The 24010-nt window shown below is 44.0% G+C and overlaps 1 protein-coding gene across 1 annotated transcript in view; it reads right to left on the bottom strand.

Annotated features, from left to right (window-relative positions):
* The window catches only part of LOC126108228 (ankyrin homolog), a 228994-nt gene extending 207992 nt beyond the window's left edge, over window positions 1-21002 (bottom strand). Inside the window, exon 1 of the mRNA XM_049913459.1 lies at window positions 20968-21002. The gene's annotated coding sequence lies outside the window, so the exon portion shown is untranslated. The remainder of the gene's footprint in view (window positions 1-20967) is intronic.
* Window positions 21003-24010: the final 3008 nt, after the last annotated feature.

Consider the following 24010-nt stretch of genomic DNA (forward strand, 5'->3'; position numbering starts at 1 on the left):
CTAATTTAGGACGATGATGATTAAAGTCTGCGTTCAGCCATCCTGATTTGGGTTTTACGTGATTTCCCTAAATCGCTTCAGTCAAATGCCGAGATGGTTCCTTTGAAAGGGCCGACCTTCCATAATCTGGTGAGACTGAAGATCTTGCTGTTTGGTCCCCACCCAAAAACCCAACCACCCAAAAACCCAACCACCCAAAAACACAACCACCCAAAAACCCAACCACCCAAAAACACAACCACCCAAAAACCCAACCACCCAAAACCCAACCACCCAAAAATCCAACCACCCAAAAACCCCACTCTGTTTGCGGATAGTGACAAGCAACTTTGAAAGCTTCAATGGGAACCACCACTTTTTATTGAAGATTACGATTCCACAGGAAAATCTACCTGAGTTTTGTGTGAAGAATTTTTTCGCTTCGCCACGGATAAACATCCAGTTTATGGCCCTACGAAACTCTGATACCAACCAACCTACTACTGAAGTGAATGGAAGTCTCAATAAAACTGATACAAAGAAATTATGTTCCTATTTGAGGAGGTATTTGGTGCTTTTCATGAGGGGAAGGGTACGTACCAGCACGTGTTTCAGCCTCTGCCTTCCCTTCATCCATAAATCTAACCCAACGCCTCACTGTGCAAGATCCTATCACCGATCCACACGACACAGTAGACACTTAACACTGGAGAGCAGATAGGGGGCAAGGCAACGACAGACCACCTCCACTGTGACCTTGCCAAGAGCGGCAGTGCAGAATTCCTGCATCTGCCCCTCCTGCATTGATTCCCTGAGTATGAGACTATGTACCTACTGAGGAGGGACATACAGGGTGCTCATTTTAACTGCAGACATTGAAATATCTCGAAAACTACACATCAGACCAAAAAAGTTATAATTCCTATTTTTTCGTTTCCAGTGGTACCACACTCGATCCCTCACCTCACTGAGCGAGGTGGCGCAGTGGTTAGCACACTGGACGCTAATTTAGGACGATGATGGTTAAAGTCTGCGTTCAGCCATCCTGATTTGGGTTTTACGTGATTTCCCTAAATCGCTTCAGTCAAATGCCGAGATGGTTCCTTTGAAAGGGCCGACCTTCCATAATCTGGTGAGACTGAAGATCTTGCTGTTTGGTCCCCACCCAAAAACACAACCACCCAAAAACCCAACCACCCAAAAACCCAACCACCCAAAAACCCCACTCTGCTTGCGGATAGTGACAAGCAACTTTGAAAGCTTCAATGGGAACCACCACTTTTTATTGAAGATTACGATTCCACAGGAAAATCTACCTGAGTTTTGTGTGAAGAATTTTTTCGCTTCGCCACAGACAGCGCTGAAGTCTGAGGAATAGAAATGGGCAGCCAATCTTAATTTATAACATGCTACTCAATGGTCCTTTAACATGTGGACCTAATCTCCATGCTGAGAGGGTAGGAAAGGCCAGTATTTCGTAACACCTTATTGGAAACCGCATTTGTAACATTGTATTCCTCGGACAAATCGAACAATGGACTACTCCACGTGCCACTGTGGCCATGTAGGCAACTACGACGTACTGTAACAGGCAGTATACTGCTGCCGGAACCCGCGTATCGTGCAGACATGAAACAGACAGCGGCTCTGCAACTTACAGTACTTGCACAGTGTTTATTCCCTGCACGCCCAGAGAACACACGTGTAAGTGGACGATGAATGCTGCAACCACAGAAGAAAAAAATTTAATTATTCTGGTTTACAGAGAATGTAGGAGAAATGTTGAGGCTACTGTTGCCTTGTATGCCTAGCGTTTCCCAGAGAAATCTCGCACTCGTTCGTTGTTTTACAACTTGGGGTGAACGTCTTTATGTACAGGCAGGCAAAAGGAAACGAAAGAAACGTGTTACAGGGCAGGCTAAAGAAGTAGCTGTACAAACGGCAGTGCACCATCCCCCTGACAAATACACAGCCATTCCAGTATGTCCTAGGTAGTACCGCCGCAATACCGCATCGTCATAAGTATCTTTCATATCACGTGCCACTGCATCAACAACTTTAGGGCGCGGATTTCCATAAACAGATAGTGTTTCGAGAATGAGCACGTCAACAAATGCAAACAAACCCCATCATCTTTTCCGAGCTACTATTTTGCGATGGGTTTACACTCACTAACCAGCTTTAAGTTTCATTACGGGAGTGTAGGCAATCCCCACTTATTACGGCAAGTTGACCATCGACGTCCTTGGTCGGTTAACCTACGGTGTGGCATCGTGGGGAATGAAGTCATTTGTCCGTTTTGTATCGACGGTACGTTGAATGGACGAAGATGCAGAACTTTTTCGGAACGGGAACTACCGGTACTACTGCAGGATGCTGGCCTGGACGTTTGACAACGTATGTCGTTTCAGCATGATGGACGGTTGCCCTGCGTATTGCTCAAGTGAAGCAGAGGAGGTATCAGACTACACTGGTGGCTGGATCAGCAGAGCTGGCTCTATTAATTGACCCACTGTGTTGTCCGATTTGATGTTGCCAGATTTCCTTCTGTGGGGATATTTAAAAGATAATGTGTTCAAGCAAGTGCCAACAGGCCGTGAAGACACAGTCGACTGCATCAGAAACGCCTGTGCCGAAATCCCCGCAGATATGCTTCTGTCCTGTGCACGATCATTTGGAAAGCGGATCATTAAGTACATTGAAGTTGACGGTACTGCTTTTGGACACTTACTATGATTGGAAAAGCCTCGAGCCACGGCGACAGTTACGCTCCGAGCAGTCCACTCTTAGATGTGTCACAGGAATACAACGATGTGAATGGGGCTTCCAATTAGCAGTTAGGAAACACTGGCCCGTCCTACCCTCGCAGCACGGATTTGCGGTCTCAGATGGCACTGGATATTCAGGGCCATTGAGTAGCACGTCATAAATTACTACTGTGAATCCATTTCTGTTCTGCATCCACACAGATGCTCCGCAAGGCGCGGTACGGTATGTGGCGGAGGGTACCATCTACCATTAGTAGTCATTCCCTCCCCTGTTCCACTCGCAAATAGAGTGAGCAACAAACGACTGTTTGTATTTCTCCGTATGAGCCCCAATTTCTCGCGGAAGAATCGGGCAGTTCCCATTTGAATAGCAATCACATAACACGGTTCCTTGGAACCCTAAGACGAACGTACAAGTTAGCAATGTTTAAAGTATTTACTGCGGGTGTATAAGGCGCGAAGTGTATAGTGACGTTTACTTCGATGACAAAGTATTATTGACTGTTTACGGTCTAATAAACGTAGCATAGATTACGAAAATGCCTAAGGATGGAAAGAGAAAGCGTCACTTTTCGGATGACTGCACAATAGCGTGGTCTTTTGTCAAGAAAGGACGTACAGATCAGGAAGACTGAGATTTGTAGCTGTTTCATCTCAGTAACTACACAGCCCATTTCTCTGAGTAATCAAACGCTACGGCATAAAAAGTCATTCTCTCTTCCTCAAATTTTGAAATCAAATTATTTATTGGTTTAGGGTTCTCATTCTTTAATTTGTTCAAAGTCAACTTGGTTTGTATGCCAAGAAATTTGGCAGTCTTCCTTTCATTCAGACGTCTTTAAGTTTCAATTAATAATTTCTTATCCAAATTATCTAGACTTTATTCTTCTCCATGCTTTAAATTTTTTTCGGACAGCTCCCAGTTTGTCTGCAGAAAGATGAAGTAAATTTCACTTATCGGACTACCAAGGAAGTCTGAAATTATTTTAGGCCTGTCTTCATCGTCAAAACATTGTTGGAATGGAATCCAAAGCTTAAGAATTCTCTCAACTGTGCACATTAACGACAGCGATCTTGTTTTTGAGTGAGGTAGAAAAGTCTGATGACTGACGATGTACAAGCAGAACTCTTTCAGATTCTCTGTCCTTGAAGTGTATATTGAAAAATAGTGAAACATTTTCGTGGCGATTATTAAACATTTTCGTGATGATTATTTCAATGTCGACAGTTAAGACTCCAGCAGCGCTTGATACAATATTGTCGAGGATATGGGCAGAGCATCCTATTTATTCTGCATTGTTTTCTAGCTCTTTAACACTTTCGCTGCGGCTGACGCTTACGAGGTGCATTCAAGTTCTAAGGCCTCCGATTTCTTTTCTCTGGACTGGAAAGAGATAGAAACATGCGCATTGTTTTAAAATTAGGCCGCGTTCATTGTCATTACGTCCCAGAGATGGCAGCACCGTACAACAGATGGAATTTTGCCGCCAGCGGCGAGAATGAGAACTGTTTTAAATACTTAAAATGGCGACGTTTTCCTTACTTGAACAGCGTGCAATCATTCATTTTCTGAATTTGCGTGGTGTGAAACCAATTGAAATTCATCGACAGTTGAAGGAGACATGTGGTGATGGAGTTACGGATGTCTCGAAAGTGCGTTCGTGGGTGCGACAGTTTAATGAAGGCAGAACATCGTGTGACAACAAACCGAAACAACCTCAAGCTCGCACAAGCCGGTGTGACGACACGATCGAGAAAGTGGAAAGAATTGTTTTGGGGGATCGCCGAATGACTGTCGAAGAGATCGCCTCCAGAGTTGGCATTTCTGTGGGTTCTGTGCACACAATCCTGCATGACGACCTGAAAATGCTAAAAGTGTCATCCAGGTGGGTGCCACGAATGCTGACGGACGACCACACGGCTGCCCGTGTGGCACGTTGCCGTGCAATGTTGACGCGCAACGACAGCACGAATGGGACTTTCTTTTCGTCGGTTGTGACAATGGATGAGACGTGGATGCCATTTTTCAATCCAGAAACAAAGCGCCAGTCAGCTCAATGGAAGCACACAGATTCACCGGCACCAAAAAAAAAACTTCGGCTAACCGCCAGTGCTGAAAAAATGATGGTGTCCAAGTTCTGGGACAGCGAGGGCGTAATCCTTACCCATTGCGTTCCAAAGGGCACTACGGTAACAGGTGCATCCTACGAAAATGTTTTGAAGAACAAATTCCTTCCTGCACTGCAACAAAAACGTCCAGGAAGGGCTGCGGGTGTGCTGTTTCACCGAAACAACGCACCCACACATCGAGCTAACGTTACGCAACAGTTTCTTCGTGATAACAACTTTGAAGTGATTCCTCATGCTCCCTACTCACCTGACCTGGCTCCTAGTGACTTTTAGCTTTTTCCAACAATGAAAGACACTCTCTGTGGCCGCACATTCACCAGCCGTGCTGCTATTGCCTCAGCGATTTTCCAGTGGTCAAAACAGACTCCTAAAGAAACCTTCGCCGCTGCCATGGAATCGTGGCGTCAGCGTTGTGAAAAATGTGTACGTCTGCAGGGCGATTACGTCGAGAATTAACGCCAGTTTCATCGATTTCGGGTGAGTAGTTAATTAGAAAAAAAATCGGAGGCCTTAGAACTTGAATGCACCTCGTATAAGCGTTCGCGCCCACTGCCCAATTACTCAGTCTACTTGCAGCGTCTGAGCCAGCATCAAAGAGTGTAAACTTTTGTTTTGTGTGGTCAGTTATCGAACGTATATTGTCTGTAATGGCGGCTAATGAACCGACACCTGGTCCTTCCAGTGTGAAGAGGAGCAGGAAAAGTGTTAAACTGACAGAGGAACAGTTACATAGTGTACTAGACGCCAGTGATTTTCTGTGTAGTGAGGACGAGGCGTACCACGGAGATTGTCATTTAGAGGCCGCAGAAGAATTGCAGAGTGATGATAGCGTGGAAGCACAGCTTTCGAATCTGTTTCGTGACAATTCCGAATCTGACGATACGGATCACAACGACTGTGTCAGGAAATCGACGACGAAAAAGAGCCCGACCTGTCACACAGAGATAATCCAGTTGAGTCCTGGCATAAAGAACCGCATAATATGCAGTACCACCCATTTACGAAGGAAGAAGTTTTGAAAATTCACCCTGCTGGTAATTCTCCTATGGATTTCTTCAGATTATTCGTAACAGACGAAATGTTGCAACTTGTAGTTGACGAAACGAACGATAACGCAGTCAACATATTGCTGAGCTAAAATACAAAAGAGGGATCTGAGAACTGTAAATGGAAACCTCTAAGTATAGGCGAATTACTAGTTTTCCTGGTTGTTTCGTTACATATGGGTAACGTTAAACATCCGCGATTACAAGACTACTAGAAGAAAGAATCGCTGTCTGAGAATAGAGGAATAGCGATGTGTATAAGCAGAGACCGGTATTTGGTCATATTACGCTCTCTGCAATTTGCAAAAAAATTCACTTCCAGGAAACCCGAAACCAGACGATCGTTTATACAGGGTGTTACAAAAAGGTAAGGCCAAACTTTCAGGAATCTTCCTCACACACAAATAAAGAAAAGACGTTATGGTGACATGTGTCCGGAAACGCTTAATTTCCATGTTAGAGCTCATTTTAGTTTCGTCCACCTACGCTCAATGGAGCACGTTATGATGATTTCATACGGGATACTCTACCTGTGCTGTTAGAACATGTGCCTTTACAAGTACGACACAACATGTGGTTCATGCACGATGGAGCTCCTGCACATTTCAGTCGAAGTGTTCGTACGCTTCTCAACAACAGATTCGGTGACCGACGGATTGGTAGAGGCGGACCAATTCCGTGGCCTCCACGCTCTCCTGACCTCAACCCTCTTGACTTTCATTTATGGGGGCATTTGAAAGCTCTTGTCTACGCAACCCCGGTACCAAATGTAGAGACTCTTCGTGCTCGTATTGTGGACGGCTGTGACACAATACGCCATTCTCCAGGGCTGCATCAGCGCATCAGGTATTCCATGCGACGGAGGGTGGATGCACATATCCTAGCTAACGGAGGACATTTTGAACATTTCCTGTAACAAAGTGTTTGAAGTCACGCTGGTACGTTCTGTTGCTGTGTGTTTCCATTCCATGATTAATGTGATTTGAAGAGAAGTAATAAAATGACCTCTAGCATGGAAAGTAAGCGTTTCCGGACACATGTCCACATAACACATTTTCTTTCTTTGTGTGTGAGGAATGTTTCCTGAAAGTTTGGCCGTACCTTTTTGTAACACCCTGTATAAGATACGACCTATATTGGATTATTTTAACACGAGAATGCCTCAAGTGTATTACCCGGGAAGAGATTTATCAATAGATGAATCAATGATTCTTTGCAGGGGAAGATTGTCATTTAGACAATACACAAAAAGCAATCGTAATAAATATGGCATAGATATACATGGAATCAAAATTTTTCCTGAATGCAGTGGATTTGTTGCTTGTCTGAATTGTATTTTTTGTTACATTATCAACAAATCACGAACATTTGAATGACGCCTGTAACCCCTACAGGTGTCAGACAGCAAACAGACTTTAAAACATGACCACCTGCGATGTTTCGTTATTCAGCCAATCAACCTTCAACAGCTTTCGTTACATGCCGTCAGTTTCAGTAAAGCATCGGACAACTAAAGGAATCATCTCTTCGGCCTTGTGGTTCGATGCATCGGTGTCTGTGCGCTCGGACACTGGGTGTGGTGCGAGAATATTTTTAATAATCGCTGTGGCTTTGGTCCTGGCTGTAGGCTGCTTTCAGGCGGCTTTGGAGGCAGGATACATTTTCGCATTCAGTTTTACGGTACAGTCAAAGCAACTGTAGGATTTACGATTCTTGACAAAACGGCTCTGCTGTGGTCATCAGTCCCCTAGAACTTAGAACTACTTAAACCTAACTAACCTAAAGACATCACACACATCCATGCCCGAAGCAGGAGTCGAACCTGCGACCGTAGCGGTCGCGCGGTTCCAAACTGTAGCGCCTAGAACCCCTCGGCCACTCCGGCCGGCGATTCTTGACAATTTTATAAGCTGTGATTAGTTCTGCAGTAGCAACGAGCAATTGCTCCTGAGTATCTTCTTTCATGACGAATGTAGAAACAGGCTTTCATGTCTGTTTTACTGCGTGTGTATTTAATTCTACGTAAAAATAGGATGCCTCACATCTGACTTACCTCCATTAGTTACTTCGACGAAACAGCTGCAAATTTGACCCATCGCTTGGTGATCCGCACGCTCTTTCTTGACACTGGACCACTCTTTTGTGCAATCATTCGGAAAGGACACTTTCTTTTATCATGTTTCGATCCTTAGGCATTTTCGTACGCTATTGTAAGTTTATTAGACTGAACAGTCGATAATAACACTAATCATTGAAGCACACGTCACTATACACTTCGCGCCCTCTATACCCGCAGTAAGCACCTCAGCCGTTACCAACTTGCGCTCGTGCGTATTGATCGGGAACTGCCAGATTCCTCCGCGTGGCGCTGCTTAAATGTTTCCGGCTCCGTACTGCCGGAGAAGTCTGGTATTTTCTAGAATAATGGCGCTAAATCTAAAAGGAGCTTGCGTCGTGGAGGGAAGATACGCAACATGCATCGCCATCTGTGAGCCGATCTTGTAATTATAAATATGTTGACATAAATGAAACTAACTGAGGCTGCATATACGTGTCGCGCCAACAGATGGCGTTCCTTCAGTACATGAGCCAAACTATTAACGTTTTTTTTTTTTCAAAATCGAGACAAAATTGCGTCTTGTCGGAACATCGGGACAAGAAGCTCCATAACGGTAGCGGGACCGATACATGGAGATGGACGGATGGCAACCGCATGCCGACAAACCAGTTCCGCGCATTGCTAAGGTATTTCCTCGCACGTTTCAAGGTTGCAGCGAGACTGCTTAGTGCAGCTGACCACACCTGAAGGCATCTGGCGGGTCGGACGTCTGTGCCCTGAACAACGTTTCAACCTTCACCCACGCTTCTTACCGGATCAGCTACCCGCCCACGCCTTAGATTCGATTAGTACTTGTTCCATAGATCATGATTACGACACTTCGTAATGATGTGGAACGTGTCAGGTTAATAAAAGGTGTCTATACAAGATATTACATTAGACAAAATATTACATGACACTCAATTTTTTTTTTTTTTTTTTTTTTGAGGTTGGGAAACTACCCACTTACTGTATCCAAAAATTCATCTAATGAGTAGAAGGAGTTGCCATTAAGAAATTCTTTTAATTTCCTTTTAAATGCTATATGGCTGTCTGTCAGACTTTTTATGCTATTAGGTAAGTGACCAAAGACTTTTGTGGCAGCATAATTTACCCCCTTCTGAGCCAAAGTTAGATTTAACCTTGAGTAGTGAAGATCATCCTTTCTCCTAGTGTTGTAGCCATGTTCACTGCTATTACTTTTGAATTCGTTCGGATTGTTAATAACTAATTTCATAAGTGAATATATATATTGTGAGGCTACAGTGAAGATCGCTAGCTCTTTAAATAAGTGTCTGCCGGGTGATCTCGGATGAGCTCCAGCAATTATTCTGATTACACGCTTTTGTGCAATGAACACTCTTTTACTCAATGATGAGTTACACCAGAATATGATGCCATACGAAAGCAGAGAATGAAAATAGGCGTGGTAAGCTAATTTACTCAGATGTAAATCGCCAAAATTTGCAATGACCCTAATAGCATAAGTAGCTGAACTTAAACGTTTCAGCAGATCCTCAGTGTGTTTTTTCCAGTTCAACCCCTCATCAATGCATACACCTAGAAATTTTGAATACTGTACCTTAGCTACCGATTTCTGATCGAAGTTTGTATTTATTAATGGTGTCATTCCATTTACTGTGTGGAAATGTATATACTGTGTTTTGTCAAAGTTTAATGTGAGCCCATTTGCAGAGAACCACTTAATGATTTTCTGAAAAACATCGTTTACAATTTCACCAGTTAATTCTTGTCTGTCGGGTGTGATAGCTATACTTGTATCATCGGCAAAAAGTACCAGCTTTGCGTCTTTGTGAATATAGAATGGCAAGCCATTAATATATATTAAGAACAGCAGAGGACCCAAGACCGAACCTTGCGGCACCCCATTCTTGATTGGTCCCCAATTTGAGAAATCACCAGTTTTTTGCATATTATGTGAACTGTTTATTTCAAGTTTCTGCACTCTTCCGGCTTGAAACACATCTAGACGGACAGTGTTAAATTCAAAATGGCATCAAGTTTTACAGCGACGAACGGTACTCTGAAGAGCTCACGATTTCTTTTAGATGACAATGAATATGCAAGGACTCATTTGTGTGGAAGATATTCGGGCATCGCGGCAAACACAGTAATGCGAAATTAAAACATTTGCATTTTATGTTGCAACTTTTTCCGTTACAGGAGTTGGTATGCGCGTGGCAAATTTAGAAACATACCCGTAGTAAAAGCGTTACGTTCACAGGGCAGCTTCACCTACATAGGAAACGATTCCACGTTTGTTTCTAAACAACTAGATGTTATCACTATAGCCGACGTAATCGTCTAGACAGAGTGAGCAACTGTACTTATATAAGATAATTCTCATTTATTGTTCGCTCCCACTTATACATTTTTAATTACATTAAATGTTTCCATCGCTCTCTGGACCATCTTCAGATCTAAAACGTAATACGAAATAAGTAACATCTAAAATTTTCCAATAAGTTGAAAAGGAAAGAACTGTTGATAAATGTAAAATTTACCTAAGTACTTGTATTTACTCAGTGCCACATATCAGAGTAATGTGTTTCTTAATTGCGGTCTTTTTATTGTAATACGGATGTGTTGGAAGAAGGGAGGGATGGGGGAAGGGGAAGTGGAGTGAGGCTTCCCAGTCAGACTCCCCCAGTCAGCGATCCAAACATTCAATGTAATTAAAAATGTGTAACTGGGAGCAAAGAATAAGTGAGAAATACCTTAAACGTGGTACTACCATGATTCAGTTTAGAACCTACTGAAACACATGGGAAAACTAAATACGAACTAATCATAACGTGTAGGTTTCCACAGCCGGCGTCTTCATTAGTTAAAACTACTGGGCTGAGAGGCTGTGATGGGTCTGTAAACTACTTCCTGGCGTTTCGTTGCCAACTGCAGGCATCTTCCGAGGGGAGTCAAAGACTGGCTGCCAGAAACCCATGTGTGTTTTGAAGAGCCATCGTTCTGTCAACGCTCTGTCTCACGAAATGGTCCTACGTGTACGAATATGGCTTGTGTGTGGTACTGGCTTGGGGAGTACGACCCCAGGTGGATGATGTTAATGATGAGGATGATGTTTATACTGATGGAGATGAGTATATTGTTTTATGATGATGAGACGAAGTTTACCGCCTAAAGTGGCGATGAAGTGTATTGATTGGAGCTCTGAGTTCAGGATGTGCGTTGCTTCCCAGAGTATTGATGAGATGATACGGTGATGAAGGAGCTGATAGGCCGTGGAGGTCCCGTTTATATAGAGCGCATACAGCGCACCACCATTCGTCACGTGGAGCCGACTAAGTCTATCTCTAACGTCATTATTCTCGATCGAAGATAATCGATTGCCACATCGCTGGTGCAAAGTCGACAGCATATCTTGTCTAACTTTAAGCGTTCCTCTTTTCTGTTGCAATTATTGTGGTGTTTCTGAATCCCTATAGCGTCTCTATACACACGTGCATAATAATGCGTTGTCTGGGCTAGCACACTCGTCTCACTAAATTTTATTTTCATGACCTCCGTCTTTAAAAACATGTTCCGCTACGGCTGATTTGTCGGTATGTCCCAGTCCACAGTTCCTTTTGTGTTGGGTTAAAAGGGTATTGACACTTCTTTTCGTCGTTCCAATATAAACCTTCCCATATCTGCACGGAATTTTATGCACCCAAGGAGTTGCTAAGCGGTGTCGAGAGACTTTCGCCTATCTTAAACACTCACTCATCTTCTTCGTGAGTCTAAGGATGGTTTCAGCTTGAAACTTAACCAGAACTTTGCCATTACGGTCTGTAATATTGCGGATAAGTGGAAGAAAAAGCTACTCCGGTTGACAGTTGTTACTGCTGATTGTTGTCAGACTCTTTTCTTCTGGGATCGAGTGTGCGATCTACCTCGTTGTCAGCGTATCCATTTTTCTTAAAAGCCATTCGCAAATGATTTAACTCAACTTGCAAATAAACTGGGTAGCAGATACACTACTGGCCATTAAAATTGCTACACCACGAAGATGACGTGCTACAGACGCGAAATTTAACCGACAGGAAGAAGATGCTGTGATATGCAAATCATTAGCTTTTCAGAGCATTCACACAAGGTTGGCGCCGGTGGCGACACCTACAACGTGCTGACACAAGTTTCCAACCCATTTCTCATACACAAACAGCAGTTGACCGGCGTTGCCTGGTGAAACGTTGTTTTCATACCTCGTGTAAGGAGGAGAAATGCGTACCATCACGTTTCCGACTTTGATAAAGGTCGGATTGTAGCCTATCGCGATTGCGGTTTATCGTATCGCGACATTGCTGCTCGCGTTGGTCGAGATCCGATGACTGTTAGCAGAATATGGAATTGGTGGGTTCAGGAGGGTAATACGGAACGCCGTGCTGGATCCCAACGGCCTCGTATCGCTAGCAGTCGAGGTGACAGGCATCTTGTGCGCATGGCTGTAACGGATCGTGCAGCCACGTCTCGATCCCTGATGGGGACGTTTGCAAGACAACAACCATCTGCACCAACAGTTCGACGACGTTTGCAGCAGCACGGACTATCAGCTTGGAGACCACGGCTGCGGTTACCCTTGACGCTGCATCACAGACAGCAGCGCTGCGATGGTGTACTCGACGACGAACCTGGGTACACGAATGGCAAAACGTCATTTTTTTCGGATGAATCCAGGTTCTGTTTGTGCGCCGCCATCTTGGCGGGTGACCTTGAACCGGACTTGGCCGCTGCACGAGGCGCCGCGTCGGATCGCGCTATAGTTCTAACTAAGCGCGATCCGCAGAATTGGTCCGTTTCCGGTCCGCCATTGCTCTCTTGCGCGGCGCTACTTCCGCTGCCACGCCCAGATAAGGTTATCGCTGTGACGTCACGGGCCACCTTATCTCTCTCGTGAGGCAACAGCATGCTCATTCGACTCAGGCAGCCGCACGTAGCACACAGCCATGCCTTATAGGAGGAGGAGATATTATCGCAGAACACGCATGCCTGTGTACAAGACTGTTAGCAGTTTTGATTTTACACCTAACGACGTTGCTCAACAAGAACTCTTAACCGGTCCCCTCACTTTTGTAGGTTGTAAGATTAATTTTTCTTGCAGTACAAATGAGGTGGTCACTGGTAATTCATGGATGACCTTGGCTATAGTGAAAGGTGATGAGAAACCACTAGCTGGCCTTGAGTCATACTACGACAGAGACATTATTGCATACAGGACATTTGCTATTGCAGTTGTTGGTGACAGGAATTATAAAATATGTGTTGTTACAACAGACAAGCCCTTTTCATTGTACACCACGAACAGAAGAAGAATTAATCCAAATCCGTGTTCGGCGACATCGAGGTCAACGCACATTGGAAGCGTGTATTCGTCATCGCCATACTGGCGTATGACGCAGCGTGATGGTATGGGGTCACCTCTTGTTCGCACTGACGACACTTTGAACAGTGGGCGTTACATTTCAGATGTGTTACGACCCGTGGCTCTACCCTTCATTCTATCCCTGCGAAACACTACATTTCAGTAGGATAATGCCCGACCGCGTGTTGCAGGTCCTGTACGGGCTTTTCTGGATACAGAAAATGTTCGACTGCACATTCTCCAGATCTCTTACCAATTGAAAACGTCTGGTCAATGGTAACCCAGCAACTGCCTCATCACAATAAGCCAGTCACTACTCCTGATAAACTGTGGTATCGTGTTGAAGCTGCATGGGCAGCTGTACCTGTACACGGCATCCAAGCTCTGTTTGACTCAATGCCCAGGCGTATCAAGGCCATTATTACGGCCAGAGGTGGTTGTTCCGGGTACTGATGTCTCAGGATCTATGCACCCAAATTGCGTGGCAATGTAATCATATGTCAGTTCTAGTATAATATATTTGTCCAATGAATACCGGTTTATCATCTGCATTTCTTCTTGGTGTAGCAATTTTAATGGCCAGTAGAGTACTATTACCTCTGGCCACTAATGTTTTAATCACGCCTCTCTTCTGCGTAGGACGATCGTTCGAATCCCTATGGAGGTTACGGTCGGTGTGTGTGTATCTTTTCTATGCAGTGTATAACATACACTCCCATTGCCCGTTTAATTACTGCTAAATCCAAAAAATTAACCCCTCCATTACTCTCTTTCTGCATAGTAAATTGTATCTTTGGATTAATACTATTTAGGTGCAACAAGAAACCATACAATTCCCCTTCCCCATGATTCCATACCACAAAAGTGTCATCCACATACCGATACCACTTGAGAGGGCTTTCACTGGCAGGGTCCAGTAGCTGCGACTAATTTCCGGTATGATAATGAGTTTTACGAACTAAGCGCCCTGGGTCCAGCTGTTGCAAATTTATTTATGGAATATTTCGAGCAGCAGGCAGGCGCTGCAGTGTGCCAGTAAAAGCCCTTTGAAGTGATTCAGCTTCCCATTTAAACGGAATGTTTCCTCATCACCAAACACTGTGCAAGAAAGCAGTCACCCTGTTATCTTGGCAAGAAGGAAATTACATAGCTCTACATGTTTGTCACCTTCACCAAAAGCTTGCAGTAGTTGAATTTTGTTTGGTTTCGTGTGTAAACGTCGACGCAACACACGCCAGACGGACATCGGGGGCACGTGCTGTCGAGCCGCACGGCGGACGGATTTCTGCGGACTCCTCGTGAAATATGGCGGATGCGTTCGTCGTCTGTGGGCTATTTGCCTGTACACAGACAACCTGGTTCTCGGAATTGTTCACGCCATCGTCTAAGGCTCGATTAACACGGTGGGAAACGTCACGTCAACATCAGTGACGTCACACACCGTCAAAAATCCACTTGCATTCACACTGGACGGAACGTCAAGCGACGGCAAAACTTCAACCGCGTTTTGGCGCGTTATTGGAAACTCTAAGAAGTGTTCACGAGAGAGGATGGCGGACATTATATTTAGTCTTGATGAACTTGCTACGATTGCAATTGCTTTAGATGACGAGGAAAGAGAGCAAGGCAATCAAAACGAACGTGGGAGAAGAAAATGATTTTGAAGAGAATGTGTGAAGGCGAATGTCACACATTGTATAGAGAGCTGGAAGAAGAGGAGACGTCATTTTATAAATATTTACGAGTGTCGAGACAGCAATTTTTTAATTTGCTGTCTTTGATAAGCAGCAGCATCAAGAAAGCAGACACAAACATGCGCCGTGCAATTTCTCCGCGAGAAAAACTAATAGTTTGTTTGAGGTGAGTCTGATGCTCCAGCTTTAGCAATTCCTTTGAGGGTTCCTGTTCAGTACGTTTACGTATTTTATAGAACAGAATATTGATTGTAATATTGCACACTATCAACAAATTGATCTATAGGCTAAACATTCACAATTTATGGCCCCTTGTTATGTAGATCTAAACCTGCTACAGTTCGTCCTGCATAAACTTTGGCACTGCAGAGAACCAACTGCACACTGTATATGAATGTGGAACATCGAACTTTTTAGTGCAGTTGTACTTAAGTAAGCTGTATCCATACGAAATGTTGAGTGAGACTCAGTACCAGAAAGTATGTAAATAAATACTATACATAAGTAAACTACTAGCCAAAATGAGTATGTGGCGTAGAGTACTCATATTTGCTTCGGAATGATAAGTATTACATAAATAAATAAATAAACTTTCACGACTCGCGAATAATTCTGAAATTGGAAAGCAGGTAGGCTGTAACCTCTGCTAAGCGTTTACACCTCCTAATCGTGAGTACATACATACATACATAAATAGATGCAGGTGCGATGTTATACATCTAAATACATTACATACAAAATAATCTGCAGTAGGCCTACAATATTCATACAGTTATTTACCTGGGCAGCCGATAACCAGTCCAATTTTCTTCCATATTTCTTCTTTAAACAATGTGTTGCTGTTTTTTACTTTTTTAATTTTTTTTTTCAACTCATGTCATACAACTCCACATTTTGGCGAACAAGTTCGATTAACTTCTCGTCGTTCATGTTCATATAAAAACATTTTATAACTAAAAACTCAGTAGATATTTTCGATGTGGAGAACACTGCTAGCAGAATCAAACTCGTGCCATGCGAGCAGCCGCAGAACAGAGAGAAAAGTAACAGCCAATCGTAAGCAGTTCGCCAACCACGTGGCCCCCACCGTCAACGTCAAACTATTCTTCCGACGTATACCGGCCGGCAGGCAGACTGACGTTGACGTGACGTTGCCCTCCGTGTGAGTCGAGCCTAACGCTCTGTGCTGCTGGAGGATCCACACCATGCCCAGTGCGAAGCTCATGCTTAACAGTTATCACTGATCCGCACTGCGCAAAACGTAGAATACGAAACGGTTTCTGTTGTCCCGACACCATTTTTGCCAGAACTGAAGTGGCCACACACTGCTGCTACCTAGTGGGAACCGTGTAAAACTCGAGAGTTTACTCTTTCTAACTGTACGTTGCTCACGCACATGTGTCAAACATTTTTTTCATATATCTGATGATTCTTTTTGATACATCCTGTATTTTCAAATAATTACTCAAAGTGGCCTACAGCAATGTAAAAACTGGAAACTGGAAAAAAAAATTGGTCGGCTTTACCGATAATTACTTAATCGAATGTACGGGGTGTGCAAAAAGTCTCTCCGCAGTGCCGCATGATTGTTCGCCTGCCTGGGTTACTTCCCTCCAAGTGGACTCTCCCAACATTCCACTGTTTCGTTTATCTCAGCCAGCGTCAGTAGTATCGTTGGTGTGTGTCTTACGTGTTCACGTGAACGTTTAAGTTTAGTTCCTTTGTCCGTTTGTTTCGTTTTTGTTACTGTTAAAAATGCTAACCATTGAAGAACGCCCGCATCTCGTGGTCGTGCGGTAGCGTTCTCGCTTCCCACGCCCGGGTTCCCGGGTTCGATTCCCGGCGGGGTCAGGGATTTTCTCTGCCTCGTGATGGCTGGGTGTTGTGTGCTGTCTTTAGGTTAGTTAGGTTTAAGTAGTTCTAAGTTCTAGGGGACTGATGACCATAGATGTTAAGTCCCATAGTGCTCAGAGCCATTTGGACCATTGAAGAACGTGTGTTTTTAGTCGAACAAGTGTTCAAAGCTGACGGTAAATACACACTTTCAGATAGTCAAACATTTAATTCTGGTTGCCTGGAGACAACACTCGCACATCACGATACTGTGCGAGATCTGACTAACGAATTTCGAAGTACGGGTTCAGTGACAGATGCAACGAGAAGTGGTCGTCCTAGCGTTTTGTCTGAGGATAAACTACTCGATATTTCCTATAAAATGTCCACGAGTCCGAACAAGTCAGTAAGAAAACTCGCTCAGGAAATCGACGTTAGTGTCGGAACTGCCCACACAGCTGTAAGGAAAAAATTAGATCTTTTCCCATACAAAGTGACAGTCGTGCAAGAACTGAAAAATACTGATCATGGCAAGAGGCTGCATTATTGTCAATGGTTCCAAAATTTCGTTCAACAAATTGGAAGGGGTATTCTTAACGAAACGTTTTTAAGTGATGAGCCGTGGTTTCATTTATCCGGGTACATGAACTCGCAAAATTCTGGTCTGTGGAATAGTGCAAATCCATTGTGTATTCATGAGGAAGCACATCATTCTGTGAAAATAGGAGTTTGGATTGCAATTTCTAGACGTCAGATTGTGGGTCCCATATTTTTCAACAAAACAAACGCACAACGATACTGCTGTGATGTTCTGCAACCATTCATAGCCGGCCGCTGTGGCCTAGCGTTTCTAGGCGCTTCAGTCCGGAACCGCGCGCCTGCTACGGTCGCAGGTTCGAATCCTGCCACGGGCATGGGTGTGTGTGATGTCCTTAGGTTAGTTAGGTTTAAGTAGTTTCTACGCCTAGGGGACTAATGACCTCACAAGGGAACCTCCCCATCGCACCCCCCTCAGATTTAGTTATAAGTTGGCAGAGTGGATAGGCCTTGAAAAACTGAACACAGATCAATCGAGAAAACAGGAAGAAGTTATGTGGAACTATGAAAAAAATAAGCAAAATACACAAACTGAGTAGTCCGTGTGAGATAAGCAATATCAAGGAGAACGCGAGCGTAGGAGCGCCATGGTCCCGTGGTTAGCTTGAGCAACTATGAAACGAGAGGTTCTTGGTTCAAGTCTTCCCTCGAGTGAAAATTTTAATTTTTTGTTTTCAGACAATTATGTCTGTCCGTCCGATGCGATCACATTTTTGGGAGTGATAATCACATCCACAAGAAAACCTAAATCGGGAAAGGTAGAAGAATCTTTTTACCCATTCGCCAAATGTACAAGTTAGGTGGGCCGACAACATATTCCTGTCATGTGACGCACATGCCGTCACCAGTATCGTATAGAATATATCAGACGTGTATTCCTGTGGAGTAATCGGTTGACCTATGAGCTTGCGATCAAATGTTTTCGGTTCCCATTGGAGAGGCACGTCCTTTCGTCTACTAATCGCACGGTTTTGCAGTGCGGTCACAAAACACAGACACTAAACTTATTACAGTGAACAGAGACGTCAATGAACGAACGGACAGATCATAACTTTGCGAAAATAAAGAACATAGAATTTTCACTCGAGGGAGGACTTGAACCAAAGACCTCTGTTTCCGCAGCTGGTCACGATAACCACGGGACCACGGCGCTCCTGAACTTCCGTCGTCCATGTTGTTGCCAATGTTGCACAAGGACTACTCAGTTTGTAAATTTTGCTTGTTTTTTCGTAGTTCCACACAACTTTTTCCTGTTTTCTCGATTGATCTGTGTTCAGTTTTTCAAGGCCTATCCACTGTTCAAACTTATAACTAAATCTGAGGGGTGTGTTATGGGGAGGTTCCCTTGTCAGAAGTTACGTCCGATCGTACTTAGAGCCATTTGTACCCATTCAGAGGAGAACTTGTGAAATAGTGAACGGTTATTTTCAACAAGATGGTGCGACCGCGCATGCAGCTCGCGTTTCAGTGTCACTGCTTGCTGATGTTTTTGGTGATCGCATAATTTCACAGGGACTTTGGCCTCCACGATCGCCTGACGTATCAAAAAAAAAAAAAAAAAAGGTTCAAATAGCTCTGAGCACTATGGGACTTAACTTCTATGATCATCAGTCCATTAGAACGTAGAACTACTTAAACGTAACTAACCAAAGGAGATCACACACATCCATGCCCGAGGCAGTATTCGAACCTGCGACCGTAGCGGTCGCGCAGTTCCGGACTGAAGCGCCTAGCACCGATCGGCCACCCCGGCCGGCGCCTGACCTAACACCACGTAACTTTTTCTTCTGGGGTGCAGCGAAAGCAACTGTCTATAAAAACTGTCCAAAATCCATCGACGAATTGAAAACTGCAATGTCCACTTTCACTGCTCCTGTTACAGAAGAGATGTTACAGCCTGTGTTTGGAAACATGATTAGACGAATGGAATTGTGTATTCAGCAACAGGGGTGACACTTTCAACATTGAATTTGAACATTTTAAGTAAAAATGAATATTCAATAAATTAATAACTTGTATTTCACTGAGTTTCATTTCGGTATATTCACTGCAGCATACGGCACGCGTGGCTAACTATCATACGGCACTGCGGAGAGAGTTTTTGAACACCCCATATCTACGAAACGGGATCTGCATCTTTTCCAAATAACATTAAACAAGTTCGCGACACAGCGATTACACACTTCGTACGAGGGCAGTTCAATACGTAATGCAACACTTTTTTTTCTGAAACAGGGGTTGTTTTATTCAGCATTGAAATACACCAGGTTATTCCCCAATCTTTTAGCTACACAAGGAGAAGTTCGTTCAGATTTTTGTGCCTACGAACACGCTGAAGTCGTTTCTTCAATTTCTGAAGAGTAGCACAATACACTTCAGAGTTGATCGTTTGACCACGGGGAAGGACATCGAACAGAATAACCCCTTCAGCGTCCCAGAAGACTGTAACCACGACTTTACCGGCTGAGGGTATGGCTTTAAACTTTTTCTCGGTAGGGGAGTGGGTGTGGCGCCACTCCATTGATTGCCGTTTTGTTTCAGGTTCGAAGTGATGAACCCATGTTTCATCGCCTGTAACAATCTTTGACAAGAAATTGTCACCCTCAGCCACATGACGAGCAAGCAATTCCGCACAGATAGTTCTCCTTTGCTCTTTATGGTGTTCGGTTAGACAACGAGGGATCAAGCGGGAACAAACCTTTGAATATCCCAACTGGTGAACAATTGTGACAGCACTACCAACAGAGATGTCAAGTTGAGCACCGAGTTGTTTGACGGTGATCCGTCGATCATTTCGAACGAGTGTGTTCGCATGCTCCGCCATTGCAGGAGTCACAGCTGTGCACGGCCGGCCCGCACGCGGGAGATCAGACAGTCTTGCTTGACCTAGCGGCGATGACGACACACGCTTTGCCCAACGACTCACCGTGCTTTTGTCCACTGCCAGATCACCGTAGACATTCTGCAAGCGCCTATGAATATCTGAGATGCCCCGGTTTTCTGCCAAAAGAAACTCGATCACTGCCCGTTGTTTGCAACGTACATCCGTTACAGACGCCATTTTAACAGCTCCGTACAGCGCTGCCACCTGTCGGAAGTCAATGAAACTATACGAGACGAAGCGGGAATGTTTGAAAATATTCCACAAGAAATTTCCGGTTTTTTCAACCAAAATTGGCCGAGAAAAAAAATGTGTTGCATTACTTATTGAACTGCCCTCGTAATTTCAAAGGAATCCCACAAGCCAAGGTCACTCAACTTTAGCTTGGAATGCACCTGTTACGCACGATCGATAGTAACATTCGCAATACAATGTAAGAAAACACGCTGTGAAACCGTTTACTAGTGTTCAGACTTGAGAAGTGTTTTTACTCCATCGAGTCTTAAAACATCCAGAGATCATAGTTGTATGTGAAACAGTTTCGTGCTCCACGCAGTGAATTACCTGCTCCGCACTCGCAGCACTGCGCTCTCCGCCACGCCTCGCCAGCGACTGCCTGGCCGCCCAGCACAGCGCGAGAGCGGCGCAGCTGTGTCGTCACGTGACCCACGCTCTCGGGACGCTGGCGGAAATGGCGATATGCGGCCTCGGCGTTGCGCAACGCCCTTCGGACAAACCAGCCGACTCGACTCTTCCTTCTGAGAAACACTGCCGTCGTTGAAACTTCCTGGCAGATTAAAACTGTGTGCCACACAGAGACTCGAACTCGGGACCTTTGCCTTTCGCAGGCAAGTGTTCTACTGACTGTCGTGCTGGAGTAGCTCAGTCGGAAGAGCACTTGCCCGCGAAAGCCAAAGGTCCCGACTTCGAGTCTCGGTCTGGCACAAAGTTTTAACCTGCCAGCAAGGTTCATATAGTGCACAATCCGCTGCAGAGTGAAAATCTCATTCTTGAAACATGCCCCAGGCTGTGGCTAAGGCCGGTATTACACTATCAAATTTCTTTGTCAAAGATTTGATCAAACATTCCGTCAAATATATTTGACAAAGATCTTTCACGTAGCGCTAGAAGGGGTATTACACTGTCATCAAATTTTTCGTCAAAGTTCAAGATGGCTGACAACAACTTGTTATTAAGCGCAGCAGTTCCACGTACCGCAATTGCATTGTGTGCACATGCGGAAGAGAAGTGGGGGAAAAAAAGGAACCATACGTACGAGGTTGACAGTCTTAAAAATCCTGGGATTACAACTTGATAATAAATTCAGTTGGGAGGAGCACACCACAGAACTGCAGAAACACTTTAACAAATCTGTATTTGCAATTCGAGTGTTAGCAGACATAGGCAACATAAAAATGAAAAAGCTTGCATACTTTGCCTGCTTTCATTCCATAATGTCATATACTATAATATTTTGGGGTAAATCTTCAAGACAAACAAAAGTTTTCAGAGTCCAAAAGCGTGTAATACGTATTATTTGTGGAGTAAATTCATGGACGTCATGTAGAAACCTCTTCAAAGAACTGGGTATACTAACCACTGCCTCTCAGTATATTTACTCCTTAATGAAATTTGTCCTAAATAATATATCTCTTTTTCCAACAAACAACTCAGTTCTTACATACAATACCAGGAACAAAAATGATCTGCACAAGGACTTAAAAGTACTTACTTTAGTTCAAAAAGGGGTCCACTACTCAGGAACACTCATCTTCAATAATTTGCCAGCAAACATAAAAAGTTTATTTACAAATAAAGATCAGTTTAAAAGGAGCCTGAAAGACTTACTAGTGGCCAACTCCTCCTACTCCATTGACGAAATTTTTAATAGAAACAAATGATGTTTTGTATTTATTCATACTATTAGTATTGTTATTTCAGATTTAAAAAAAAATGACATGTTTCACATCCACGAGGATCTCCTCAGCACGGATCTAAGGAACGAAAAACTAATCTAATCTGGGCGAAGCCGTGGGTTTTACGACGACACGATAACAGCATTGAACAAAACTTGTTACGTGAGCTTACAGTGGAAGACGTCAAGTCATACATCAGTTACTTAAGAATGGATGAGCATACATTTCTGTATGTGCTCGGTGAAGTGTATCCTCATATCACAAAGCACAATACTCACTTAAGAACTGCAGAAGACAGGCTCACTGTAACACTCCGATTCCTTGCTACAGGAGAGGTTAGGTTAGGTTAGGTCAGGTCAGGTCTCCAATCTTCTTATTTTATTTTTGTATTCAGGGTGCCTCACGTTGTAAAGCGCCTCATCAGCTTCATACGTCCCTATTAATTTTGTAGTTGTCGGCACACACCAATTGTATTTACCGGCAATGTTTATAAAAACACTACAGACGACAGAAGGCTGCAGCGATGCTAGCGCTCCATGTGGTAACATGTCACATTGCAGTGAACAGAAGACAACCGACTTCTTTGATCAAATCTACAGCGAGGCCCTAGATTTGATCAAATATTGGACGACATTTGAGAAAGTTCCTATTACACCAAAGATTTTTGACAAAGATATGTGACAAAGAAATTTGATAGTGTAATACCGGCCTAAGCCATCTCTCCGCAATATCCTTTCTTCCAGGAGTGCTAGATCTGCAGGTTCGCTTCTGTGAAGTTTGGAAAGTAGGAGACGAGGTACTGGCGCAAGTAAAGCTGTGCTTGGATAGCTCTGATGGTAGAGCACTTGCCCGTGAAAGGCAAAGGTTCCGACTTCGAGTCTCGGTCCGGCAAACAGTTTTAATCTGCCAGGAAGTTTCATATCAGCGCACACTCCGCTGCAGAGTGAAAATATCATTCTGGAGACTGCCATAGTTTTTGCCAAGACGCCCTCTCAAACTTCCTTACTTGCGGCACGTGCAACTTGCCATATTGAAAAGTAGAGACGCCGGTGAACAAGCAGCTTCAGCCTCACCATATTCGAAAGGTTTTTCACACTGCACAACACTGTCGACCGCCAACCGAGATATTAGGTTCGTTTGAGCAGTTGACAGTGGGCTCGTGCGCATGCGCAGAGCTGAATTCGCGTACGAGCAGTGCCTTCCTCCCGCTACTGGCTACTTGAAGCGTGGCTGTTTGCCGTACGAGCAGTAGCAGCAAGTAGCCAGATGATACCCGGAAAAAAATTTCCGGCGCGTCCAAGCTGCCAGATTCGCGCATGCACAGAGCAAGAGGAGTTATAGTGGGGGGTTACTCTCCACGTGACCCGTGTATATGATTCGTGATATTGCTGTTCCCTCTTCGTTTATAGCTCCCACACTAAATGAAAACAAAACAGATTTCTCTGGCCGGGTGTCGTCAAGTGAATAAATACACATCACCATAATCGTGAAAAAGTAAAATAAGTCAGTAGTTTCAAATTTCTGTTTTTATAATATTTTCATGTTAATAGCAGTCAACCGTTAATCATTTTAATGTAGTTATTTGTGTCGGTTTGCTAGAGAAATTTGCTTCCATTAATCTTTTCCGCTGAGGCAGTCAATTTATTTGAAACAAAGTGTTTCATTCCTATCTGTTTCCTAGTTTCGACTTC

Source organism: Schistocerca cancellata, chromosome 11 (assembly GCF_023864275.1).
Source record: "Schistocerca cancellata isolate TAMUIC-IGC-003103 chromosome 11, iqSchCanc2.1, whole genome shotgun sequence".
Lineage (NCBI taxonomy): Eukaryota > Metazoa > Arthropoda > Insecta > Orthoptera > Acrididae > Schistocerca > Schistocerca cancellata.